We start from the raw sequence: 6,000 nt of genomic DNA on the forward strand, positions 1-6,000 counted from the left end.
TTGCCAAGAGTTTCCCAATTTTGCCCTTGAACTACTGCAGCTTCTGAACAGTTACATTTCTGAGCAATTTGTGCAAATTAAATTTTATACTTTCTTAAAATGAAGTATTTATGGAAAAACCTGAATATAAATTTTTTAAAAACAAAGAAACCACAGTTGGAAGGCAGGAATTTAATGGCAAATCTTTATGAAAAGTGAGAAAAATTTAAAGTAACTCTTCAACTGTCAATATCCTCATTTATCTGATTTATTTATTTATTTTTATTATTTTTTTTAGAGATTGGCACTTGAGCTAACAACTATTGCCAATCTTCTCCTTTTTTTTTTCCCCTGCCTTTTCTCCTCCAATCCCCCAGTAGATAGTTGTATATTTTTAGTTGTGGGTTCTTCTAGTTGTGGCATGTGGGATGCTGCCTCAATGTAGCCTGATGAGCAGTGCCATGTCCACGCCCAGGATCTGAACTGATGAAACCCTGGGCTGCTGAAGGCGGAGCACATGAACTTAACCACTCAGCCATGGGGCCAGACCCTATCTGATTTATTTTTAAGTAAACTGCATCTATAGTGTGGACAGTAATAAATCATGTTCAGAATCTCTATATATCACTTTAAAAGGGTTTTACTTTGTGTTAGGAGAAGCACTTGAAATTTTACTCAAGGTGGTGAAACTTAATCACTCTATTAAAGATTTAAAATTTAACCAAAAGAATTAATGTGTCTATGCTACACGAATGACCTGGACAGACATATTTAATGATGGCTAATTTTAAACAATAAAAATTTTCCACAAAATAGTGATGTTATATATTTATTGTGTATAATCATTTATTCCAATAGTAAATTTTCAAACACACAATTAAATTTCACTATCTCACGCATTGGGGAAGCAGAGCCAAAACTGGCCTGTCTGAAAAGAAATTAAAACTAAATGATTTGGACTTCTACTTCTAGCCAAGATGGAGTAACAGGGACCTGATTTATGCTACCACCTGAAACAACCAGGAAACAGACAAAATATGTGAAACATATTTCAAGAAACTGAGCATCGGGCAGTAAAGACAGTGATTCCTGAGAAAGGAAACAAACCAGGTTAGCCCTTTGATTGTCCTAGTTCACTGCCTAGAACTCCATGGATCATGGAGAGGAAACACAGGATGAGACCCATAGACCCCCTGAGTGAGAAGACAGAGATGAGAGTCTTGGGAGACCAACGCAATTTAGGTTCGTTGGACAGAAGATCAGAGAAGATAGAACTGAATATACAGAACTCTCAAGAAACAAGCAGAAGGTTCCACTTGAGTTTTTAGTTGAGTACTGATCAGTGCATGCATATGAAGAAACATCTACAGCTGAAAGCTACAATGTCTGAGAAGAATATTGCATTGAATGGAATTAATGGCAGATTAGACATGCAGAAAAAAATTAGTAAACTTGGGGGCCACCCCATGGCCGAGTGGTTGAGTTCACGTGCTCCGCTGTGGGCGGTCCAGTGTTTTGTTGGTTTGGGTCCCGGGCGCGGACATGGTGCTGCTCATCGGGCCATGCTGAGGTGGTGTCCCACATGTCACGGCTGGAGGGACCCACAACTAGGAATATGCAACTATGTACTGGGGGGCTTTGGGGAGAAAAGGGAAAAAAAATAAAATCTTTAAAAAAAATTTTGAAAAAATTAGTAAACTTGGACACATATAACAGAAGTGACGCAAAATGAAACCAGATAAAAAGAGAACAAAAAACAAAGCAGAGCATCAGTGAGCTGTAGGATACCTTCAAATGCTCTAATATATGCGTGAAGGAAGTGCCCAGAGGGAAGAGAAGGGGGGAGATGGAAACAAATATTCAAGCAGTACTGGTTGAAAATTTTCCAAATTTGATGAAAACCTGCAGATCTGAGTAGCTCAAAGAACCCAAGCTCAATAAAAAAGAAGTAAATGACATCAAAGTATGTTATAATCAAATTACTCAAAATCAGTGATAAAAAGAAAAAGTTAAAGGCATTCAGAAAAAAAAGATATATTACATACAGGGGAACAAAGATAAGGATGACCTGAATATACAAGAAGGATAACAAATCATGACTAAGTAAGGTTTATCTCAGGAATGCAAGATTTGTTTAAGGTTGGAAAATCAATGCATGTCACCATTTTAGAACACCAAGTAAGAAAAACCATATGATCATCTTAATAGATGCAGAAGAAAACATTTGAAAAAATCCAACATCTGTTCCTGATAAAAACTCCCAATGAAATAGGAATAGAAGGAAACTTCCTTAATCTAATAAAGGGTGTTTATCAAAAACCTACAGGTGGAGAGTGACATCAGCATCATGGCAGAGTGAACTTGCCCAGGACTCTCTCCCCTCCAACCTACAATGAAAAAGGACATCCATACTCCAACAGAGGACATCCTAACACAACACAAAAATGGTGGAGAGACACACAGGCATACAACAGAGGGTGGAAAGGCTGAAGCCCCCCTCGGAGGAGCTGGAATGGGGTAAGAGAGAACTTCACTCCTTCCCCTAAAGACTGCAATCTGCAACTGTGGAAGGCTCCTAGAGGGAAGGAACAGGGAAGGGGCTATTCATTCGCAGGAACATCAAGGATCCCTGAGGGCCTGTGCAGCCTAGGTGGAAGACCTCTACCAGGGCAGGAGCTTTTGTGGGGGGTGACCTTATCAAGCCAACACCCCAGGAGAACACATAGTGAGAGCAGAGCAAGAAAGCCTGGAGTGCACACAGGAGAAAGTGGTCCTCCTCCCACCTGCCCTGTGCCTGTTGCACTGCCTGGGATCTAGGCTGAAGGCAGAGGGCACAGACTATGTGGCTCTTGACACCCACCCAGTGGTGACAAGTAACTGCAACCAAATAACATCAGGTTGATTAAGATCCGACCCACCTCCTCTAGCAATATCAAACACTATATCACATCTCCAGACCAGAAAGAAAATGACAAGAGACAAGAATTGAGTCCTGAGGACACAGACATATGTAATCTAAATGACAAAGAATTCAAAACAGCTATCATCAAAAAATTCAACAAGGTAAAAGAGATTGTAGAGAAGCAGTTCAACGAATTCAGGAGCTATTTCACAAAAGAGATTGAAACTATATAGAAGAATCAGTCAAAAGTATTAGAGATGAAAGACACAATGGAAGTGATAAAACAAAATATGGATTCCCTCAATGCTCAAATGGACATGATAGAGGAGCGTTTCAGCATAATTGAAGATAGACATGTCAAAATGCCTCAGACATAGGAGGAGAGAGAGCTAAGACTAAGGACTAAAAAGAAATGAAGAAAGTCTCTGAGAAATATCCAACTCAATTAGGAAATGCAACATAAGAATCACAGGTATTCCAGAAGAAGGGAAGGAGAATGGAGGAGAAAGTGTGTTCAAGGAAACAATAGCAGAGAACTTCCCCAACCTAGGGAAAGAAAGGGAAATTCGTGTGGAAGAGGCTTCCAAATCTCCTAAATATGTCAATGTAAAAAGACCTACTGCAAGGCATATAGTAGTAAAACTAGCAAAAATGAATGACAAAGAAAGAATACTAAGGGCAGCAAGGCAGAAGAAAATAACCTACAAAGGAAACCCCATCAGGCTTTCAGCGGATTTCTCTGCAGAAATCTTACAAGCTAGCAGAGGTTAGCATGACATATTCCAATCTTTGAAAGACAAAAATTTTCAGCCAAGAATACTCAATCCAGAAAAATTATCCTTCAGATACAAGGGAGAAATATAAACTTTCCCAGTCAAACATAAGCTAAGGGAGTTCCTAGAAACAAGACCCTCCTACAAGAAATCCTCAAGAAGGGCCGCATACCTGAAAAAAAAAAAAAACAAACAAACAAAAGAGAGAAAGGGGTCACAAAACACAGAATAAGGAGATAAATAGGTAGACATAATCAGAATAGGAAAGCAAATACACAAGTATAGCATGAAAGACAAAGAGAGGGAAAACACCCCAAAAAAGATAATCTCATCGTTTTAACAATAAACTCACAAGATTGAATAAGATGTAAGAAAAACAACTTAGGAGGGGAGGAGGAAAGGGACTGAATTAGTTTAGAATAAGGAAATAAGAGGCCATCAGAAAATGAACTATGTTATACACAAGATTGTGAATACAAACGTCATGGTAACCACTAAACAAAAAAGCAGAACAGAGACACAAATAATAAATAAGGAGAAAACAAAGAAAAACAACATAAAAAACTACATAATTCAATGGGTAGACCAAAACACATGGGATGAGAAACAAAGGAATTGCAGGAGAACTGGAAAATGAGTGATAAAATGACAGCATTAAGCCCTCATACATCAATAATCACCCTAAATGTAAATAGATTGAATTCTCCAATAAAAAGATAGAGTTGCAAGATGGATTAAAGGGTAAGACCCAACAATATGATGCCTCCAGGAAACACATCTCAGCTCCAATGACAAACATAGGCTTAAAGTGAAGTGACAGAAGACAATACTCCAAGCTAATGGCAAACAAAAGAAAGCAGGCATAACAATACTTATATCAGACAAAGTAAACTTCAAGATAAGACAGGTAAAGAGAGACAAAGAGGCACAGTATATAATGATCAAAGGGACACTCCATCAAGAAGAAATAACACATAAATATCTATGCACCCAACACAGGAGCAGCAAAGTTCATAAAGCAACCATTGAGAAACCTAAAAGAAGGGGGCCAGCTCCGTGGCTAAGTGGTTAAGTTCACGCGCTCTGCTGCAGCGGCCCAGGGTTCGGATCCTGGGCGCGGACATGGCACCACTTGTCAGGCCACGTTGAGGCGGTGTCCCACATCCCACAACTAGAAGGACGTGCAACTAAGATATACAAATGTGTATCGGGGGGGGGTTGGGGAGATAAAGCAGAAAAAAAAAAAAAAAAGATTGGCAACAGTTGTTAGCCCAGGTGCCAATCTTTAAGAAAAGAAAAAGAAATCTAAAAGAAGATATTAATAATGACACAATAATAGTAGGGAACCTCAACACCCCACTCACATCAATGGATACATCATACAGACAGAAAATCAACAAGGAAACAGTGGATTAAATGAAAAGCTAAACCAGTTGGACTTGATAGACGTATATAGAACATTCCATCCAAAAACAACAGAATACACATTCTTCTCAAGTGCACACAGAACATTCTCAAGGATAGGCCATATGCTAGAGAAAAAAGCAAGCTTCAATATATTTAAGAAAATTGAGATAATAATGTACATCTTTTCCAATCACAAGGCTGTAAAGCTAAAAATAAATTACAAGAGAAAAGCTGAGAAAGGGACAAAGATGTGGAGACTAAACAACAAGCTATTCAACAAGCAATGAATCATTGAAGAAATTAAAGGAGAAATCAAAAAATATCTGGGGACAAATAAAGATAATACTATACCATACCAACTCATATGGGATGCAGCAAAAGCTATATTACAAGGGAAATTTATAGCAATACAGGCACCCCTTAACAAACAAGAAAAACCCAAATAAGCAATCTCAAATTATACCTAACTGAATTAGAAAAAGAAGAACAAACAGAGCCTAAGGTCTGCAGAAGCAGACAAATAATAAAAATCAGAGCAGAAATAAATGCTATTGAAACAAAAAAGACAGTAGAAAGGATCAATGAAACAAAGAGCTGGTGCTTTGAGAAGATAAATAAAATTGACAAACCCCTAGCCAGACTTACAAAGAAAAAAAAGAGAGAAATCTCAGATCAATAAAATTAGAAATGAAAGAGAAATAACAACAGGCACCACAGAAATACAATGGATTATAAGAGAATACTCCAAAAAATTATATGCCAACAAAATGGATAAGTTCTTAGACTCTTCCAACCTCCCAAAACTGAATCAAGAAGAAATAGATAATCTGAATAGACCAATCACAAAAAAAGAGATTGAAACAGTAATCAAAAGAATCCCAAGAATAAAACCACAGGGCCAGACGGCTTCCCTGGGGAATTCTACGAAACTTTCAGAGA

The sequence above is a fragment of the Equus quagga genome, chromosome 12, assembly GCF_021613505.1.
Source record: "Equus quagga isolate Etosha38 chromosome 12, UCLA_HA_Equagga_1.0, whole genome shotgun sequence".
Lineage (NCBI taxonomy): Eukaryota > Metazoa > Chordata > Mammalia > Perissodactyla > Equidae > Equus > Equus quagga.